General features: G+C 33.1%; 1 non-coding gene and 1 pseudogene across 1 annotated transcript; both read left to right on the top strand.

Moving 5' to 3' along the window:
- The first annotated feature begins 808 nt into the window (after positions 1-808).
- On the top strand, positions 809-925 carry LOC120114460. Its single transcript, XR_005515392.1, has one exon. It is a non-coding gene; the product is annotated as a U5 spliceosomal RNA (small nuclear RNA).
- A 15751-nt stretch (positions 926-16676) lies between these two features.
- On the top strand, positions 16677-20634 carry LOC120114430 (annotated as a pseudogene).
- Positions 20635-23635: the final 3001 nt, after the last annotated feature.

Below are 23635 nucleotides of genomic sequence, written 5' to 3'. Positions count from 1 at the left end.
ATTTTTACTTTTTTATTATTTTATTTATTTGTTTTATTTCTATATTTTTTTTTCTTTTTTTTCTTTATTTTTTATATTTATTTTACTTACTATTTTATCTTTGTTTTCTTTATCTTATCTTTTATTTAATTTGTTTTCTCTTTATTTTAATTTAATTAATTAATTTATTTCTTACCTTTTAATCTATTACCTTTTTATCTAACATGGTTTTTTGACCTTCTTAAGGCCACACCTTTAAAACTATTTAAGGTAAGTAATTGTGATCGTATTTTTACCTTTTAATTTTAAATTACAATTTTCTTAATTTAAGACAACCGGCAAATTACGTAGTACCGAAAGGGCGGTTCAAGGGTGCTAATCCTTCCTTGACCGTAATCGACTCCCGAATCCGACATATCTTTGGTAAGACGCAGATCAGGTAAGATATAAGATATCCGATTAACCTATTTATTTTTTAAATAAATAATCGGTGGCGACTCCAATCACATTTTTCAAGTCGAAGCCCAATTCCGGGGCCCAACCGAAAGACGGTTACGACAGAAATGCTACACGCTAATGGAACTGCAAAGCCCGAAGAAGACAAAAAAGGTTTCGCAACAATCCTTTTCGTCATGTACGCAAATGTCTTATTGTTTTCAGGAAGAAATGCTTCAATCAGGGGAGGACAAAGTCATGGTGTAGGTAAATTGAAGGTTGAAAGAAGGCTTGAATAGTGACAGAAGCAGGAAAGACAAGGATCCCACGTCTTTAAGAGATAAACAAGTTCATCCCGAGTGACTTCATGCAAATCAGTTTTTAAGTCTCACGGAGCCGTGTGGTGAGTGCATAGCGAACTCTTCTTTCGCCTTTTACTAAAGAACACCGTGCGCTCGCCGCCTAAAGCGGCATACGCCTATTTTTGTAGGGCCTTTCTTTTGAAAACGGTCTCAACAAGTTCTAGTCTTGAAAGTTTAGGTTACCTCTACGAAGATGTTTTTCGTGATAATCAAGTTTAGGCATTCTTTTTATCATTCATTATTTGTTTTTACAGACATTGTTTAGTCTCGAACATCGTACAAAAGATTAACAACAATTGAAAAATAACTGTCGACTTCCTCAGGAACGACTCAGCATGCATAAAGCCGGTAGGAGGGAAATTTAAAATCTTATAGCGAATTAGATAAAAATCCACCTGAAAATTGGAAAATATATGCTTCCAAAGTTAAACAAACTACCATCCCATTCACAATCTTTCAGATTCTCAATTTCTAATTAACCCCGAATTACCTATCTTTCGAGCACAGTCTAACGCAAAATAAAAAACAAAATTTTAATTTATTTAGTGTATTTTTTTGTACATTTTGGATATATAAGTTGTAGAAATGAAAAATTATCCGTGTTTACTGCAGCACTTATCGCTTCCCTTTGTTAGGGGGAAAGTTAAGGTTTTAGAAAATATAAGAAAAATCATATTTAAAATCGGATAAATGAAAAAGAATTATCTGATCTGCAGTCTGTAATTGTTAAATTAATTTTTTTTACTCATATTATTCATTAAATAAAGATAATTAATGTCTCAATGATCAAACGTTGATAAAATGGTAATGTAAATGACCAACATTTTTTTTTTTTTGGTTTTAAATAAAAAAGTGTACACATATAAACAGTAAATTATCATTCTGGTAGTTTATCTAGTATTATTATACTATTAGTTTAAATCAAAAATACTTAGGCTTAATTATAAAATAAGTACTTAATTTATATCCTTTTTATTAAATAGGGGCCTAAATTTTAACCATTCATCCAGGTGTCTAATGTTACAAACATACCACTATAGGTGCCCAGATTGTAATTGTCATTAAAAAAATCTGTTAAGTGATATGTGTTATGTTGTGGTATTGTTGAATTTTTTTTTAAAAAAATAAAAACATTTTTATTAAAATAGACCAGGAGTCGTAGATGGACAAACAAAATCCAATTAATGAAATAATTTGATCTATAGACAACACCATTGTAGTAAAAGTCGTAATACCGAAAGAATCATTATCACAAAACATTCACTTAATATGTCATCATTATCATATCATTCAACGTAAAGAAAACAATTGGAGGCATTTTTTTATATTCTAGTAGTGTCAATAATTTCCTTTCAAAAAAAATAGTAGTGTCAAATTTATATCATTATTATAGACTTATAATGAGAATTTAATCTTAAAAAATTAATCACCATAATAACTATTATAACAACGATCAAATAACATTACAATTATTTATAATAGTAGTGTTGCACGAAAATTTGTGATAAAAAATCTTAGTTTTTATAATAAAATTTCTCTCAGTGATTATCAATTTGTCAATAAAAACTTGTATTGAAACGTTGTTTGAAACATTCACTTTGTACAAAGATCACAACTTAAAAAGAGACCTCCTCCAGAGACATCTTCTTCCATTGCAAACAGCCCCATTCCTAGCAAACCTTAAGGACCAAAAAACTGTTGCACAACACGATAACCACCATTGCTTCCCCGCGGGGCCGGCCATGGGCAGGGGCAAAATTGGTATCTGCAAAGTTTTATTTTTCAATGCATAAAGAATGGTTTTACCGGTTAGTTAGGGTCCGTAAATTTATTAAAAAAAATTCTTGAATTAAATGCAATAAACATTAATTATTATAATTTTTTTGGGAAATCCAATAGACGTTAATTATTTTTCAATTTTTATTAACCATTTTTAAATTTTACATTTTTTAATTTAAAATAAAAAACGTTAGTTATTGTACGAATAACCGTTCATTTCATTTTGGAAATTTATTATAACTGTTCATTTCTTTGCAGAATTCGATTTGATTATAAATTTTTTGGAAATTTATTGTAACTGTTCATTTTTTTTTTCAATTTTTATTAACCATTTTTAAATTTAAAAACAAAAACATTACTTAAAGATTTTTGAAACTTGTTTTGGATTTTTAATTGATTTTATAAGGTTGAAGTCACTCGATGATAATAAATTAAGGGAATGTTGTAATAATTTTAAGATTATTTTTTCTCATAATAATTTGTCGAATGTTGATACAGTTGGATTTTTTTTCTGAAATGAAAGTGTTTTTCTAAGTTAAAGATTATTTTTTTCTCGTAAGTTAGAGATTGTTTTTTTTTCTCATAATAAATTAAGAGAAGCTTTTCTAAACTGAAATTGTTGAAAAATTACTTGAAGTTAACAATGTCACAAAAAAGATTGGATAAGCTAGCTATTTTATGTAATGAAAAAAAAATATGTTGGAAAATATTGATGTTGACACTATGATTTTGTATCAAAAAATGCTCGAAGATAATGTTTTCTATAAATTTTTGTGTGCTTTAATATTTTTTTGACATTTTTGAGATGATAATTAATTACTATTTGTTTATTTTAATAAAAAAGTAATATCAATTTTATTCTATATAGTTTTTATAATTTTTTAAAATTAGAGGCCCATTTCTTTTATTTCGCCCCGGGTCAAAAAATAATCAGGGCCGGCCCTGCTTCCCTGCCTCAAAGAATAAGAAATGAAATCCCTGAACTAAAAGTTCAGCCAGAAACCGAGGTTGAGAAAATTTAGAAATATGAAAGACCAAACTTTATGGTGATTACGTACCATGATTTCGTAGCAGAACTTATTATGCTTCCGTCTTCATCAAAAACCGGTAACATCAAAAGAAGCATACAAGAGTGATATTGACTCGGCTCGTCTTCAAGCTTCAAATAGATTACCGACAAAAAGATGATCCGAAGCAATATCACGCCATGTCTACTCCGATTTGCTTCTATGAGCTTTTTAGTTGTACATCAACTCAACTACCTTACCCCTATAAGTAGGAGATGAAGCAAAGGGTTTTTAAGTCCCTGCACTGTTGATGGCAGGTCCTAAGCATATGGAATTTTATCATTTATCACGATTAAGATTAAGGCATTCTCACTACCAATCACTTTTATAGATATTGTTGGACCAATTATTTGCCTATCTTAGCAGTCCATTTCCGTACTTGTATTATAGAACCCCACATTGGATGGAAAAATGATACTGAAAGGTTTAAATAGAGTGTTACTTTCCTCGGCATTTATACTTTATAATTAGTTCTTTGCTTCCTACTCATCGGTTGTGCATAAGAAAAATATCTTTTCCAACTAAATTTTCTTATTTTCAAGAAAGATAATATCAATTGTTTTTCACTTCATAATTTGAGTATACAAATTTTTGAAGATTAGTGATAATTAAAATTAATTTGTTTCGTCCATTGATGTCGTAAAAATGCAAATGTCATGACGAACGTATGAGCCATTGGAATAATTATTCTGCACATAGCAATATTGTTGATTCTCACAGTCGGAAAGTTGATTGAACAATTAGAATCTATATTATATATAAAAGCCGACGGTTCCCCACTTTGTGCCGTTCCAATTTGGTTTAAACATTTTGCTCCCGGAAAAAAGTTGTATGCATTCATTCGATGTCACTAACGAAAAGATATAAAGTTAAAGGATATGATAGGGTTCAATTTAGGATTAGTTACTTCAAATATCATTCAACTTTAAGTGTAGACTCTATTATATCATTAACGTTTCAATTTTGTTAAGTTTAACACTAACTTTTATTTTTAAGTGTAATTATATCATTCCGTTAATGACTAACTAGACAATGGCATGGCAACCGTGTACCTTAACATTGCTGACGTGACTATCTCACCAAAACGATGTCGTTTTGGCATGACTGTGTTTGGGGCTAAAAAACCCTAAACGGCGTAATTTTACTTTGAGAAAATTTGGTAAAATTATACACTTGTGGGAATTTGAACTCAATCTTTTTATTCCAAGGAAAAGGCTTAACCACTATAGCAAATTACATTTTTGGTATAATCTTACAAACATAATATAAATAACATGAGTAACGCATTTCAAATATTCTTTTCTAAAAAACCCATAAAATTATTTAAATTCCCAAAAAAACTTTCTAAATTTCAGAAAATCTTAAACAACTCCTAAATTCCTAAAAAAATATTGCAATCAATATAATAGCGATTTATGATAAAAATTATTGGTTAAATAACTTAACTAATGAAATTTGTTAATTTAAATACTCAATTGGAAAAAAATAAAAAATATTTTCTTTAGAAATTTAAAGGCACCTTATACCCTAAATTATTATTATTGGGCGAGGTAGGTTTTGATTTAGGATAACAAATGTTCGATTCTGATTCTAATTAAATATGTATGAAATTTTAATAAATTTATAGGTACTAGTCTAGCTCTAGACAAAATTTATAAATCTGGAACAATTTAGTCAAATTTTATTATTTAATAATATAGAGTCCTATTTAAATTTGATTATAAAATCAATATAAAATATTTTTAACATTTGAAAATAATAATAGTAGTTTTTTTTCAATAATATATAAGTTTTTGGAATTTTTAGGAACTTAGGAGTTTTTTTTTCAGATTTTCTGAAATTTAGGTATTTTTGGGAATTTAAATAATTTTATGGGTTTTTTCGAAAATAATATTTGAAATCCATGACTCATGTTATGTACATTACGTATGTAAGATTAAACCAAAATTTTAAGCTGGCACAACGGTTAAGCCTTAGCCTTTGAATAAAAAAATCTTGAGTTCAACTCTCCACAAGTGCACAATTTTACTAAATTTTCTCAAAACAAAACGATGTCTTTTTGAGTTTTTACCCTCAAACACAGTCTTGCTAAAACGATGTTTTGGTGAGTAAGCCACGTCAGCAACACCATGGTGCACTGCTGCCATTTCATCATCTCGTTAGAACATTAACGGTGGAGTGACATAATTTCACTTAAATGTAAACGTTAGTGATAAAATTGACAAAATTGAAATGTTAATGATATAAACGAGTTTGCACTTAAAGTTGACTGGTATTTGAAGTACTTAACCCTTCAATTTATTATGATTTCAGGAAGATATTCGTGTCTTGGAAACACCATTCTCCCTGTAATAGGTTTCCATTTGGTTATGAGTTAGTTAGGATGAGTTGGTTAAGTTTTCTGTTATGAAGATGTTATACTTTCTGTTGTAGTTAGGTTGTGTATTCATGAAGCTATAAGTAAGCCTTAGTTATAAAGACTTGAGATATATTTTTTTCATTAACAAGGTTTAGAGAGCCTCTTCTCTCTTATCTTCATTGTTGTTCTTTACTCATTAAGCTGAGTTTTAGAATCTTATCATGGTATCATTCGCCAATCCTGGTGGTCGTTTTTTCCGTTGTTAATATGTTTCTTGTTTTGTGTTTGTATCTTGTTCATCATGGTTGATCTAACTGCATATCTAATTCGAGGTTCTAAAACTATGTTTCCAAATACCTCTCCTGTGAGCTCGATGACGGTTTTGTTAGGCATTAATATGGTTCAGTATATTCCTAAACATGATACTGTCAAGCTTACCGAGAGCACCTATCTTCTTTGCAAGCATCAAGTTGCGTTGATAGTTGATGGTTATGGATTGATAAGTTTTCTTTCCAATGATGTAGTTCTACCAGAAGAATTTGTTGCAAGTGTGTCAGATGGTCAGGCTGAGGTTAATATGACTTTCTTGATTCATAGGCAGCAAGATAAGTTGTTAGCTTCTTGTTTTCTCACCACGATCGGTATTAAGGTTCTTCCTCATCTTACTGGTCTTACAATGGCTTCTTCCATTTGGTCTATTGTTTCTCAGTTGTTTGGTGCTTGATCTGCCGACAAGATTTCATCTCTCGGGCATAGTTTACATATTTAAAGAAAGTCTGGTTTGACTATTAGTGAGTATCTTGCAAAGATTAAATCTATTTGTGATTTACTTAATGCATCAAGTAGTGTTGTTACTGAGCAGGAGCATGTGAGTGTTGTTCTTGTTGGTCTGTCGATGGAGTTTGAGTCAATCATTTCTATTGCGTCTCATGAGAGTTTGTCTTTAGAAGTTCTAATTGATATGTTGTTGGATTATGAGGCTCGGTAGAAAGTGTTCCTAAATGACGGTGTTACGTCTTACTTTGCTTGCTTACCCAATGAGGCAAATAATATTGAGATAGATGCTATAGATAATAATGCATCACAACTGCGTTTAGGTTAGACTTGGGATCAGCAAGGTGGTGGCTATCGTTATCGAGGTCAAGGAAGGAGTTCAAACATGCCTTAATTCCAGTTGTGTAGTAAGTTTGGCCATGTGGTACAAAAGTTTATCATCGTTTTGATCGTGACTTTACTGGTGCGACTGGAGGTGAAGATCAGACTGGTGATGTGCATAAACAGTTTGCTCGACTGAATCCAGTTAAACAACAATCTGGAGGGCAAGTGTTTTCTCATACGGTTCAGCCTTTATTGTATGTTCCCCACTCATTTGTTTCTTATTCACACCCACCAATTTTTTACTCGGTTGGTCCTGGTTTACCAGGAATGACTAGTGTTCCTCATGTTTTGAGATATTATCAGTTTCCCGTATCTTCTGGTGGTGTTTACTCCAGGGACTTGTTGAATAACTCCATTCTTGGTTCTTCTGAGCAACTATCATTTGCCTGCTCAGCACCTACAGTGTTCAACTCAGTTGTTCCCTCTAATTCAAGTCGCCCATCAGTGCCTTCACAAACTGTTTGGTATCCTGATACGGGTGTTACGCATCATGTTTCGAATGACCTGTCTATTTTTGACTAAGGTATTGTTTAACTGGTGTTAATGCTTTACTCATGGGCAGTGGTGAGGGGTTAAAATTGATTATGTTGGTCGAGGATTCTTATCTACAAGTCGAAAACCTTTAATTTTACAAAACATGTTACACGTTCCTAATATTAAGAAGAAGTTATTATATATCTCACAGTTCACGCGTAATAATGATTTTTTTCTTGAGTTTCATGCTTCTGAGTGTTTTGTGAAGGATGCTCAAACCAGAACACTTCTTCTTCGAGGGAAGCTCACGGATGAGGGGTTATATCAACTGTCTCCATATGATGGCCAGGAGTCATGTGACAAGCAGGAGGCAGGGTTTTAAGTCCACAATGTTTCTAGTTCACAAGATGCTTTAGAGTTGTGGCATAAGAGGCTAGGTCATCCCTCTTTGGATGGTGAGATGAGATAACGCCTTGAATGACGGGAAATCAAGAAAAATCGAAAGGCAAAAGAGGTTCTCAATGAAACTTCGACGAGCTTTCCAAGGTGAATGATGACATTTTTTGATGATCGGACTTAGGGGTTTTGGTCGGATGGTCGCAATGCTTTGGTTAAAGCTGGTGATGACATTCATCGTTGATCAGAAGAAGGGGAACCAAGAAGTGTGACAAACAGGCTTGGTTTGGGGTTTAGGAAATTTAGGGTTTTAAATTTGATTTAGGGTTTAAAAATTAAAACCCAAGCCAAAAATATCAAATATATATTTAATTAATTTACTCTTAAACATTGACTTAGGCTAGATGGCTAATACATGAGTAACCATCCCCTAGGTCACAGGTTCAAGTGTCTTCAGCCACCTAATTTCTTTTTTTTTTCAATAGACCAAAAAATGGGATAATTCAGGGTTAGGTCCCTAAACTTCCTAGATTTTTGAAACTAGCCTAAAACGTTCCAAAAACTTTCACTTTAGTCCTTAAAATCAAATAATTTTATTTAATAAACTTTTAAAATTAAACTGGGGTGTGACAAAGTGGTTAAGGTACATGTCGTAGACTAGGTTCGATCAAGCCTTTGATTTGATGATGCTCACTATGTCGTTGAAGATCATGCTCGTAAGATTAAGCTTGCGACTTTGTTGGATACAAAACATCCACCAATAGTCGCTCTCACAAACGGTCGAGAATTTTGTGCCTCAAGCATGAATGCAATTAGAGATTATGTGATGAAGTAAATGGTCATAAAGGGATAATAGGGTCACTCTATTATTTCTAAGGCGCATGGCGACAGAAAAATGGCCTTTTTCATTATCATTGCCGGTAAGAGGGAGGTCAAAAGACTAGGCGATGAAATCAATAGTGATAGTGACGGACTGACCCATAAGATATGAAAATATGGTCTGATAGATAGTGTCATCACGAGAAGTGGATGACACACGAGAATTTGAGTAAAAAGCTCATATCAAAGAATGATAAATGGGACCATTGAAGTTTAGAAAAGTAAAAAGCTTCATATCTTTCAAGTTTTGCTCGTAAGGGAAACCCAAGTTGTTTAAAAAATAAAAATCGATTTTTTGGGTTTCTTTAATTTGTCGAGATGCAAAGAATGAGTCAAAAATAATCACGAGCTTTGTAATTTCGAAAACATTGATCCATATAAGAGTTACTTGTAGGATTGCTCGATGATGCCTCCTTTGAAGCCATATTTTTTCTTTTCGATATATTAGAAAAATGATAAAATATATTTTTTAAACAAAAATGAGTGTTTAAGGATCCCAAAAAGGAATTTTGGAAATTTAAAAATGAATTTTGGGCTTAAAAAAGAGGTATGGTCGAATGGGATAAAGGGTGATTTTTGGTTAGGGACTTTTATTTAACACTTAGTGGGTGTTAGATAAATATTTGGGATTTTATAAGAGATTGATTATTGGTAAAGCTCCCCGCAATAAAACAACAATTTTTACAATAAATAAGTGTTATCTAACCATCTAATTCAACCCAATCTTGCCGAAATTGAAAATTTTAAAAGATAGGGTTTTTGAAAAATCTTACCCAAAGGGTTGATTCCTTCAAATTGATGATAAAAACATTAAAAAGAAGTTTGAAGAATGATTTTTACACAAAAGCTAGTAACAATTGATTCATATTGATGACTTTTAGTAAAAATCGGAGTTTGGGAGGTTTTGGGAGTATTTGCTTTGAAATATAGGGGATGGGGATTTAAATGCGCCTAAAAAAGTTTAAAATGACTTTTCTCCACAAAAATGGTCTGAAGGGACTGATTTTTCTCAAAAAGGGATCAATCAAAGGGATCGATCCTTTTATCAAATGGATCGATCATTTTCCTTTAAAATTGCATTTTTTATTCCAAAGACCAAATTGATGACATGGGAAACTAAATGGATGCAACCTAAGTCATATTATTGATAGGAAATTAATATTAGTAACTTAGGGGATACTAAATGTGTATGAATGTCAACTTAAAACTTCGAATTATGCAAATTTTTATTATTGATCAATTTAGTCCATAATTTACACAAATAAGGGCCAAATAAAGTCACACAAATATACAATGGCTCTAAAGATCCTAAACATGCATATTTTTTTAATTTTTCTACATTTGAACATCCTATTCTCAAAAGCAACATATATAATCAATACAAAGCATTGAGAACATGATTTCACCACAACAAACAAACATGGAAAATTTAAGGCCAATAACATCATCATAAGTATTTAAGGCCATAAATTGCAACTCATGCAAAAACTAACTCCCTCTATATAATTGCAATTAAGCACTATATGGGGACACACAATCATGCATACAAACATATAAAATCATATAAAGCACAAAATTGCATGAAATAAAAAACCTGTTACCACTTGAATTAAGGTTGTCTCCCTTTCTTCAAGTGTCCTTCCTTTGTATGTTTTAGAGCCTCCAAATTCATTGTCTTTGCTTATCATTGCTCCAACACACCTACAAAAAACATTTACATGATTTTTGGTACCCAAATTACTTTGGATCCTTGATTGTTAGTTTCAATGACTCTAGTTCTCATAAGAAGTCATACTTGTCTTATTTTATAAGATTTTCTTTTCTTTATAAGACAAGTATTGGAATTATGACCATGATAATGGCAATGTGAACATTTTGCCATTATTGACTTTGATGAATTGTAAGAAATAATTTCTTTCTCTTTTATTAAGCTATCAAGCTTATTTTCAAATCAAAAATTTCTTTTTCAAAATTTTCATTTTTCAATTTTGAAAGCTCTGAATCCTTTTTCAATATTTTATTTTGCTTTCAAAATCCAATTTATTTTTCAAAAGATAATCATTTTCGTTTTTGAGTTTAGAAATTATTCTTGTATTTGGAATTCATGGCTTCAATTCCAAAATCAATTCATTATAAGTATCTTGTAACTCATCAAAAGAATATGAATTTAATTCATTTGAGTTAGAAGATACCTTTGAATCTTCTTGGATGGCCATTAGGCAAAGGTTGGCTACTTCATATTCTTCATCATCGAAGATGTCATCATCACTCCAAGTAAAAACAAAATCCTTATTCTTTGGCTTGTTGGATCATTTCTTATTTAATTGATGACAATCATACTTGATGTGTCCCAGTTTTTGGCAATGATAGCATATGATGGGATCATTTTCCTTCTTCGATTCATCCTTTTTCTTTTTTTTTCTTTGGATGTCATGAATTGTTTGAATCTTTTGAAGAATCTGGCTATCTCTTCATCTTCTTCATCGACCTCTTCACTTGAATCCTCTTTTTCCTTATAGGTGGACTTGAAAGTGATATCAACATCCTTTATCTTCTTAACTTTCTTTTCTTCTTCTTGCTCCTCTTCTTTTACCATCAACTCATGAGTGAGCAAGGAACCAATAAACTCATCAAGATTGAGCGAGTTTAAGTTCTTTACTTCGATTATTGACGTCTTCTTTGATTGCCAAGACTTTGGAAAAGAGTAAATCATCTTCCTCATAAGTTTTTCATTTAGGATAATCTCTCCATATCCCTTGAGGCCATTGAAAATCACGAAAAATCTATCCATCATAGCTTTGATGTCTTCATCCGATTTCATCTTGAAATTTTCATAGCAATTGGTTAGAAGATTGTTTTTTCTTTCTCTCACTTCATCCTGCCCTAATTCACAAAATAGAATGTGCATGACATTCGCAATGTTTTGGTACTTCTTCTCTTTTTCACTTCAATCTTCTATCATATTGGTTGAAGTAGAGTGATATGTCATTATAGAGTCCCCAAGCATCTAGATCATTTTGTTTAATGAATAACATCATCATATTCTTCTTATAGGCATAATTTGCTCCATTGAAATAAGGTGGATTGTTGATCGGTTAAGAATCTTCAATGTAGTAGGAGTCGGAGGTTAAAGCCATCTTTATTGGTTGATTGAAAATACTGATAGAGCTCTTCAATGACCTTCTTAAGGTTGTTAAACCATCAATAGAGACCCGCTCTGATACCAATTATTGAGCTCGTACGAACAACCGAAGATGCTAATAGGGGGGTGAATTGGCCTTTTAAAATGTTTGGTAGAAGCAATTGAAAATAGAACTTTTTGCACAACGATTTAGAGTGGTTCGACTTTTAAACCAAGTCTACATCCACTACTTTAGCATCCAAACTAAGGATTTTTCAAATCCACTAGATTTACTTACCTTTAAGGATAAGATGTAACCATACAAAAACTTCAAGGTTTATACCCAAAACCTTGAATACACTCTCTCCCAAAGAGTAATTACAAATTTAGCAAACTAAAGAAAAACTAATAAAGGCAAATAAGTTTGCACTAATTAAACTCTCACACAAATCACACTTGAGCAAAATACTTTTACAAATTAAGCACAAAACTAAGATTTAATGTTGGTAGGTTGGTTCAAAATGATTCTTGATAACCTTGGAAGATTTGACCTTCAATTTATAATTTTTCCATTAATTCTAGTTGTTTGAAGCCGTTGGGGATCATTATAACAGTTACCTACAACCAAAAACAACATTTAATGTATAAGGGATCAATCCTTTATTAAAAGGGATCGATCCTTTTTCAAAAAGTTCGACCATTGTAACAAAGGGATCGATCCTTTAAGGGAATGGATTGATTCTCTTTTCATCTAGGGATCGATTCTTTTGGTAAAGAGATCAATCCTTTTTCAAGGAGATCAACCCTTTCATTAGGGGATCGATCCTTTGAGCCAAAAATCCTAGGAAACTTAACTTTAAAGTGCAAAAATGATCAATTTTGTTTTTGAAAAGGCCCGACTAAGTTAAAAACATTTAAAACATATTTTTCAAATTAATTTGGACTTTGAATTATTTTTGATAATTTTTTAATCAATTAAGTCCAAAAACAATTTTGCAATTTAATGTTATATCAATATATTAATTCAACACATTTCTTCAAGGTGACATATTTGAGGAGGTATACATGAAGCTTCCTAGAGGTTTTTCCAACCAATGGGAGAATATAGTGTGTATGATGGAAAAATCACTCTATAGGCTTAAACAGGCTTCAAGACAATGGAATATGAAGCTCATAGAGGCTCTTATGGCAGCATGCTATACTAAAAGCAAATTTGATTATCTCTGTTCATCAATAGACAAGATGACAGATTGGTAATCATGCTTGTTTATGTAGATGATTTGTTAATCACATGCAATGATTTGGCCATGCTTGAAGAATTAAAAGCTTTCTTGAATCAAAAGTTTAAGATGAAAGATTTAGGAGAGATTAAGTATTTGTTTAAGATTTAAGATTTTGAGATCCAAATAGGGTATATTATTGATTCAGATGAAATATACTTTAGAGCTTATAGAAAGTATTGGTTCAGTGTGAGCAAAACCAGTGTCAACACATTTGGAACAAAATCAACACTTCACTACTATAGAATATGATAAAGAATTACATCAATAGGGACATCAGGTTTTTAATGATGATCTGTTAGCAGATAAAACTCAATTTCAGAGGTTAATTGGGAATCTTTTGTACTTAACACATACAAGACCTTGTGTAACATTTGTATTACAATATCTTAGCCAGTTTATGCAATAACCCAAAGAAACACACATGGACGTTGCAATAAGTATCTTGAAATATTTAAAGAAGAACATAGGTCAAGGGATTTTGCTAAAGTCTGTTAACAGATATGATTTGGTGGCATATTGTGACTCAGATTAGGCATCCTATCCAATCTCGACGAGGTTAATGACTGGTTTTTGTGTAAAGATATGAGAATCTTTGATATATTTGAAGTCAAAAAACAAACTACTTTTTTCAGATCTTCTGCAGAGACAGAGTATCAAAGCATGGCGGTAACATCAGTTGAAATAGTCTGGATTAGAGTGTTACAAGAACTTGGGGTAAAAACTAAGCAACCAGAAGTATTATATAGCGACAGTAAAGAAGCTTTGCAAATTGCAACCAATCCTGTCTTTCATGAAAGAACAAAGCAGAATGAAATAGATTACACTTCATTAGAGAAAAGATATAAAAAGGTTTGATTAAAATAGAATATGTCATCTACAAAAGCGATTTGGAAAAAATGGGCGTCAAAGAATTGTCTAAAGCCTTGACAACCGTCGAATCCCTCATCAAACTTGGTGTTAAAAAACCCAAGTCTCTCAAATCAAAAGTCGAGGGTCCTAGTAAGAGAAACCAAGTTGAAGGCCAAGAACAAAGCCTATCAAGTAATAAGGAGGAGCCTACAAAAGGTAGATCCTATCGACGTAACAAGTCAAAAGAGAAGGGGACATACAATCGATATGCTGCTTCAATTGGCAAGAGGAATGACACTTTGCAAGAGATTACCCCCACACTAGAAAACTCGCAACCATTGTCAAAGAAGAAGGCGATTTAGAGGAAGAAGTATGTAAACTTATCTCAATTACAAGTGTTAAGCCGAGGGTAAGTTCTAAACAAAGAAATGATCATCGAGGGAGGAGACCACAAAGGGTACAAAATTACCTACTCCAAGTCACACAACATTAAATCCGAAAGCAAGGGTGAATTTACGTGAACATCAATCTTGCCAGATATTCCAAAGTTTCCCTCGTGGATACCGAAGTAACCGATTTATTCATATCAAAAAGGGTCACCGACGATCTTGGACTCAAAATTGAACCTTCAAAGAGAGCAATCAAGGCCGTCAATATTGAAGAAGTTATGATCGTTGGAATGGCGCGGAAGGTAGAATTGAAGATTGGATGATGGAAGGACAATGTAGACTTCATGATAATCCCTATGGATGACTTTGATTTCGTCATCGGGTTGAACTTCCTTATCCATATCAAAGCCTCTGTCCTTCTTTATGCAAATGTCATGAGCATCATAGATTCTCGATGGCAAGATAGTGTCCCGTTGATACAAAGTGATCAAGAAGAGACCAAGACCTTAACAGTTATTCAAAATGTCAAGAATGCTCCAAAAAAAGTGAACACAACTTGGGAACTACTTTTAAAGCCACAAAGCAAACCTAGCGACAAGGGCGTCGCTAGAACAAGTAGGGGAAAATACGACGGGCCATGAACATGTGGGTGAAGTTGGCCCACAAAAAACTACCCGTGGGGCCACAACCAGCATAATACAAGCTGCTTCCACTGTAGTACTGAGACCAACACCCACCAGGGTCTGACAGACACAGCCCAGGCAGCCCACAAGGGCTACGTTGAGACTAAGGCATACGTAACACCGAACAGGGTCAAGAAATGCCCGCCCTAAACTACCCACAAGCACGACCATCAAACAGCAAGGGTCACCTAGGGTCGTGACCACCGTACCTAGATTCGAGGCCAACGCACGACCAGGTCAGCCGAGGGCTCTAGCCAGTAAGCAACGGGATACACTCGGGGTCGGGGCCAACGCACATCGGGTGTGCACCTAGAATCGAGATGAACGTACAAAGGGGGCTACTTGGGCGAGGGAAACACACATCGGAGCACACAGGGCTGAGGCCTATGTACACCGACGGTGCACCGAGGGCCGAGGTCAGCACCGACTTAGGGCCTGTCCATCTAGCAAGGTCGGCCATTACTTAAAAAATAAAGCCAAGTAGTATAGTCATTGTTTGAGTATGACTCAAATATTAGAGTTTCAACTAAAGTAAAGAGTTTTACTTGTAGTTAGACTAGGAGTAGTCATGAGATGTAAGGAGACTTCATTATAAAAGGAGGCCTCCCTACCTCCATTGGACATAGAGAGTTTTGTGTGAATAAACTCAGGCGTTCGGGCCAAATATTTCCCCACACACTCTTACTTATGTTTTTCAATGCTTATCCGTCGTGTTTATTGCTATAGCAACATTAACTGAGGAGTTTAGGCTGACTTAGAAGTCGAGTAACCGAGCAAGGCATCTAAGGGTCGGGCGAAACAGCTAGCCGACAGTCTAGCCCCGTGTCAAATTCATGAACTGCTTCCATTTGCAGCCTTCGAATTTGTTAGAGCACAGTGTCATCAGCCTTATAATCCAAATCAAATAAAATTTGATTTCTTCTCGTCCACAAGAACCAAATAATTGAGCCAAATAAAATATCCCAGTTAATTGCATCTATGGGAAATGAACTAACCTTTGTAATATTCAACATAATCTACTACTCCAACTCTATTTGAAGAAACTCAGTAAGCTTTGATGGAGCAATAACTAAACTTTAAGTAGCTCGGGCAGCTTCTTACACTACAAGAAAATATACCTTTAATGACACACGAAAGATGACACTCACTGATTTATTACTTGCAAAACATGTGTGTCATAAAAATGTCGTGTTTTTTAAAATCTGAACGATTTATGACTTACAATAATGTGTGTCATATTTAATATTCATAATCCAACAAAATTACAAAAACACGGAGTATAGTTTTAATTGTGTGTCATCTTTAGGAGTCGTCTTATAATTTCCCCCCCCCTTATTTTCATCCTTTCCCGCTTTATCTTTCCCCCTTGTTAACAAAAGTTCACGCCGCATATGTTTCCCCCATTTTTCTCTTTTTTCCCTTTTTGTCTTTGCAACCTCCCACTGTTTTGGCCATTCACCACAATGCAGTCGAGGGAGTCAAAAATCAAGGGTTTCTATAGGTATTCCTCGTTCTCTATTCCACCATTCAATTTGGGTTTCCACATTTATTGGTGTTATAGATGCAGAAGTAAAGAGAAGGGTTATGAGATGCAAGTGAAAGAGGGTTTATATGATGAGGTTAGGCATTACTTCTGATTTTTCTGTGATGATGATAGCATGTTTTTTCTAGGAATGTTTTTCTTCTTTTTTCAAAAAACATCTCACATTAGTGTTATTTCCATCTGTGCGCAGTTGGATGAGCTGAGACAAATATACGAGGAATTGCAAGAATTTCTGGAAGAGGAACTTGTTAGTGTATAAAGCATTTATATTACGAATTCAAAATATCATTTATGGTTCCTACAGGTATATTAACATAAATTAGCATCCTCGCATGTTTCATTGTTAGAGCTTGAACAAGTTCCTTATTTATGCAAAGAGAAGTTTTCCCCTTGTATTGTTTATATTTATCAAATAGGTGGGTTTGTGTCTCTTCGCATATCCATGTGTCAAATCAATTCTTGTGATACTAAACATAATCTTACTCTACTGCAAGTACATCTTAATTAACATTTAGCATGATAATTTTTGTTTGTCTGTCATTGGATACTTGATGTGTTTTTTTGAAGAGAAACCTGATGATATTGCACAAACGAGAATTGAAGATCTTGAATTTGCAGTAAGTTGATGCATGCATTAGATGGCTAGATAAATTAGTAATTGTCTAATGTTAGATTTTCAAGGCTAATTAAGTTGACATTTTCATCATATTTAAATAGTTGTGATTACTATTCCCACTTGTATTGCATCTATTGGAGAATATGCTATGGAAACTCAGTTCTCTGATGTTGATGGAGAAACAAAAAGATTCTTTTATCGTACTCCAAAGACACGAGAATTAGATAACCTTCTTGGAGACATTTATCATGAAGTTCTAGGTATGCTTTGTAATTCATTTCTAAGTTGTTAAGTCCAGTTGTGTTATATATTTACAAGTTTCATTTATCAAAAAAAAATATTTACAAGTTTCATCGAGTAGCCCATCTTAACAAGCTGTATACCAGCCCATGCTACTCCTAGCAAGTGAAAGGTCATGTTAGTTAGCAGGGTAACGTGATTTTAGTGAATTTCTTTGTAACATTAATTCTTAAATTCATTAACGAAGATATGGAGAGGGCAATTATCAGAGACTTGGTCTCACACATATTAACGTTCTCAACACATTTACACAAGGCTGTGAACTTTGTGTCTGAACTTGATTGGTAAGAATCATAAAAGGTTCTCTTTATCTCTATTTTTCTCTCTTCTCTAAACATAAACGTGTTCGAGGTAGTTGAGAACAATTATGTGAGGCCTACTTTAACCATGGAGACCATTCTTGATATACAAAATAGAAGGAAGTAACCATCTACTTACAATTTTACAATTCTTTCTTAAAGAAACTATCAAGAGAATTGTTATTAAAAGTGACATCATTTTTTCTATAATAAGAAATAACAACTCCATACTGGTCTACATGCATGTTTTGCAGGAAATGAAAGTAGATACATTTATCCCTACTGACACGAAGATTCTTGATAAAGGTAAGTTGAGTTAAAAGTTCAATGGTAGCATGTAAAAATCTCATGAAAATGCGTCTCATCTAGAAAAGCCTGTTCTGAATATTTCACTGTGAAGTTCTTCCCGCCCTCCAAATTATAAGGTTCTGTTATTTTCAGGAATGATTCATATCATCACTGGTCCTAATTATTCAGGGAAAAGCATCTATATAAATCATGTGAGTCTGGTGTACTTTTCTAATGGAAGCATATTTGTAAAAGGCGTGTGATTATGTTCGTGCATTTGCCAAGTTTTGATGGATTTATGTAATTGTACCTATTTGAAATACTAAATTCATGATACTTTGGAGATAAATACTTTAGTAGCCTACATAATCATCCATTTATTGTACTTACAAATTTATGGTTTTCCTAAGTGGGTTTAATTGTTTCCCTTTCTTATATTGGAAGTTTTGTACCTGGTGATGTTGCAACAGTTGGATTAACTGATAGGTAACTTCTTCTTTTTGCTAAATTCATTCTTAAAATTATGTATCTCTGTTAGTATTTTATCTGGTATGTTAGTCAATCGTGTTTCCCATTTTCACATGATATTCTGTGCGATGGGAGGCAAGCTTATGACTGCATAACATTCCACTTTTATGATAGATCTACATCAAGTGGGAATGAGCTAAGGTACACTGATTGATAGTGCAATTTTGGATATTTTCATATATCTGATTTTTTTTATTGGATATTTGAGGATTTGGATAGTGCAATTTTAATTGACTGGATTCGGAGTGGATGCAGATATTAACATCTGATATCCACTATCTGAATCTGCTTTACTTTTGTAACTGGTTCTAAATCAGATATCCGAATCAGTAATTGCTTTAGTTTTTACTTTTGTCATACTAAATTTAGAGATTTGAGGGACTCGTATATTTGGTTTGATATTGAAAATATGGAAAAACTTGGAAAAGTAATATGTTCATAGCGAAATCCATATCGAAATTCACCCTTGGTAATATATGTGTACTCTCATCTGGAGCTAAGTACTAAAACTTCACAGTTTTTTTCTCAGCTTGTTTAATTACTTGGCTTTAGCATTCACCACTGTTCATTTCCAAGCTCAGGAAGGCATATTTGTTGTTTGGCATTTGATTTAATTGAAACATGATATTTAAGGTGGTTATATGAAGTTATGAAAGAATTTAAGCAAAATTGAGTAACTTATTGAATGATTGGCAGTGTGTTTACTATAATAGTTATCAATAAACTATTGGGGGCATGCGGTATTTGTATTTTACAAGTTTTGGTGTGCACTCACTTGACTGAGTTACTTAATGAAAGTTGTTTTCCAAAGGTACACATTATTGTATTCTCACAATTAATGGCATGTTCATCTAGAGAGGAATAAGGGAAAACACACGCACATGCATACACTCATTGACCTTTTAACTTATTGATCTTACACTCTTCCCCTTCTACAACCATTTTCAGTCTGAGAAAATAAACTTTTACACCATGAGCGTGCTACGGCCATATGAGAACTCTACAAATATTGAAGACATTATCTTTCTATACCAGTACAGTTCTGTTGCATTTACATCCAAAGTTATTGGCATCACAGTAACGTGTTAAAATCTTCCAATGATGACTATAACTTCATAGCATTCATCTCGGATACACTGACAAAGATACACAATAGGGGGTACATCATGGACACAATCATACTAGGATTTTCAAAAAATTAGGAGTATGGCAGGAAACAGCTTTAAAAAAATTCTTTATATAACAATATATAATAAAAATGTAAAATTGGTACTCTTATTTTATTCTTTTGATATGTCCCTGTGTGTTCGATACATATTTTGCAATGTCAGAGCTATATTTGTTTCCAACATTTGGATACTCCATGTCAAAGAGCGTCAGTGCATCATAGCTCTATTATGCCCTGAAAGGTGATGGTAGCCTAGAACCCTTATAAATTTCTTGCTAGTGTTTGTTTGATCTTAATTATTTCCAAAGATCGGCATAGCTTGTATTAATATGCATCTTATACCGAGCCACCAGGATGTATCAAAATAACTTAAGATTTGCAATTCATGGGCCATAACTATAGGTTTCAATGTACTTGTATATAGTTTAATTCAAAAATCAAGATAATAATGATATATGCATTCTTGCAGGTTAGTTCCCGGAATGCAGCTCTCAGCTATGGTGATTTTCCTTCCTCTATTTTTTTATTCTCTGTAACTTGGGGATTCATTTAGGAAATCCTTACTAAAAATCATATCAATTACTTTTTATATCCTGCAGGACTACATTGTGCACTACTAGCAGGTATGTTCAGAGTTTATAAGACTGAATTTGTTGCCATTTCATCACTATTTGCATAAAAATGATTAAAGCATTTAGGTAGTACAAGCCTGGCCGGATCAGCCAATTCAATCAAGACCTAGTTGGTCTAACGATTCAACCATATAAGTCGAATAAAAAATTAAGAGCCAATAAAACCTGTAAACCAAGAGCCTGAAAAACTAGTTAAAACTGGCAAAACCAAACTTTCTTTTTATTAAGTTTGGACTTTTAACGAAATGCTTTTGTTCATTTTTGCTTTTGTTCATTTTAACGAAATGCTTTCTGTGTCAAACTAGTCAATTTGGGAACCCGTCTACCAAATTTCCGTCTTCACCACCTGACCACATACGAACTGACTCTAACTAACCACTGCCAGTGAAGATGAAAGTATGAAATTTAAGATCTTTCTGAATTTCGATGATCATCTATCCACACCTTTATTCTTCGTTCTTCTAAAGTCATTATAAGCAATTACCGTAACAATAAGTGGAAAAAGAACACGATTATCAGGGCTTTTGTTTTATATTCTTTTGATTGTCCTGTAATTGTCTTTATAAGATCTACAAGTTATTTATATTACAAAGCATTTTTTTAGACTTAATATTCTTTGCTTGATGTAGGCCTTTCACAATATTGGCTAAAGGTCTTTTTGGTACTGCAAGATCAAGCTTGTTTCTCTCCACATACTATACTTCTTCCTGGTGAGCTTCAGTGAACACATACACTTCATTTCTCTAGCTTAAAGAAATTTTCAGTTTTGATATGTAAGATATGTCCATTTGGTACTTTGGCATCTATGCAAATGCTTTTTAATTGCAATTGAAATAGGATTCAAGTGCACAACGTCTTAGGCCTAAAAATCTTGGCCAAACCACTAACCTCAGTTTGACATTCCTCCAAATATAACCAGCCAAATAGTGTCCCAGTGCGATATGATTAACCCGATTCAGTTGTTCATGCCATATATTTTTTTATTGAAAGCATAGGCATCATTGATTTTCGGATCATATAGTGCATAATGTTATTATTCGTGTTGATGTTGTTGTGAACAAAGTTGGTACTTTTTATAATGCTATTGATTTGATGACTTTGTATAATGTTATTATGCTTCAAAGAATGCATATGTAAAATTGGTCATTTTAGTACTCTTTAATAGTTAATTATATACTTCATTTTAAATAAGTATAAATTATATACTTATTTCATATTTTTTTACTTAGGTTGGCAATGGGAATGAAGAATACACGGATGATGACATTGATGATATTCGCAAAGAAAGGGTATCTTATGTGGCAAACTTTATTATGCTGTGATATTTTGTATCGACATATGATTAATACAATATTTTTGATAACTTAATGTGAATATATTGTATGCAAATTGCTTATATATAATATGATACATAGATTTTACTTTATGAGGCATTAAATGTGATTTAGTTTGATTATTTGTCAATCTACAATATATATATATATATATATATATATATATATATATATATATATATATAATTTATGAAATACAATCACGACACACGAACGTGTGTCGTTTCTTTTAATGACGTGTGCTTCAATGACATGCAATGTAAGTCATACATGAGTGTCATAAATTTATGACACAAAAATGTGTGTCATCTTAATTTATGACGGTGGCTTCAATGACACGCAATGAGCGTCATAAATGCACCTCATAAATGTGCGTCATAAATGCGTGTCATAAATGTGCGTCATGAGAACAGCATCGTTTTGAGAACGTACTTTCCTATTCCTAGACCTCATGTAGCCATAGGCATGCACACCTCATCCTATCGAACAAGCACATTTGATTGGTTGATCAAGCTATTCATCTTTGTTTCTTCATATTCTATTAGGTTATGGGTTCTAGACAATTAAGAGCACTTCCCTTCTTTTTTCTAGAGATATAATCCCTTTAGATAAAAATCGTTGATTCTAGTATCATAGATCCTTCTGCTCGAAGTCCTCTGTTTAAGCCATGTACATGCTTGGGATCGTACAACAATAGATTGGCGCTAGACACCCGTAGATAGCTCTAAATGAGACATCCGCTCATACATGAGAAAAACTTCATGGCCAAAGCCTCATGTATGAGAATTTTTTTTTTTTTTTACTTCTCTACTTGAATTTGAAATTTGAATGACCATAATACATCAACTATTAAAATCATCAAAATGATTGTGAATTCTTTTATTATCGAGAGTGTTGAGACGACTATGAATCCTTCCACAAGTCTATGGATGATCCATTTAGTCTACGGGAGATGTCTCCATAAATGTGGGAGAGATGCCTTTAAATGAAATGTCCTCATTGGGATGAAAGCCAGTGAAATAATCTCCGCTCGAATCAATAAAGTGTGAACTGTTAAAACCTTTCATGATCTTTTGCCTTCGTCTATACAAACATAGAATCTTCTAAAACTCCCTCATCACTAAATTGATGTTAAAAAGATCATAGATATGCTTCAAAATGAGATAAATCTACGTAGTTAAGATGCTATCCTGAAATGGTGTGCCTCATCGTGATGAGATGTAAGTAATATATTACTCTCCGCCCAAATCAAAAAGGATGAACCATTAGTTAAAAAAATGATAGAAAAGGCACTAAAAATTGGAATGAAGAATTCTCGAAATACACCACTTTAAAGTATTTTATTTTGATTAGGGGAAAAGTGTTATATCCATCGTTTGAGATGACTTATGATCCGCCAGGTCCTTCTAGTAGTTACAATGTTGAGATGACTCTCGACCCTTTCACAGGTTGTTGAAAAGTCAAGATAAGTGGCCAAATTAATGGCCAAATTATTTGGTGCAAATTGTTGAAAAATATTGCCAGGCACTGAAAGTTTGGATTGAAAAACAATTCCACCTAAAATGTTGAAAATGTGGATGGTAAAATTATGCAATTTGTCATTATACTTTAGGGTATTTACAATATTAATCCTTAAGCTTCAACTATAAATACCCTAGCTCATTTAGCTTCAAAATCGTCCCAAAGCATTCTAGCTTTATTCTAATACTAGAGA

Source organism: Hibiscus syriacus, unplaced genomic scaffold (assembly GCF_006381635.1).
Source record: "Hibiscus syriacus cultivar Baekdansim isolate YM2019G1 unplaced genomic scaffold, ASM638163v2 tig00110223_pilon, whole genome shotgun sequence".
Classification (NCBI taxonomy): Eukaryota; Viridiplantae; Streptophyta; class Magnoliopsida; order Malvales; family Malvaceae; genus Hibiscus; species Hibiscus syriacus.
Note: the sequence above shows the minus strand (reverse complement) of the source record. Positions and strands in the feature narration are given on the sequence as shown.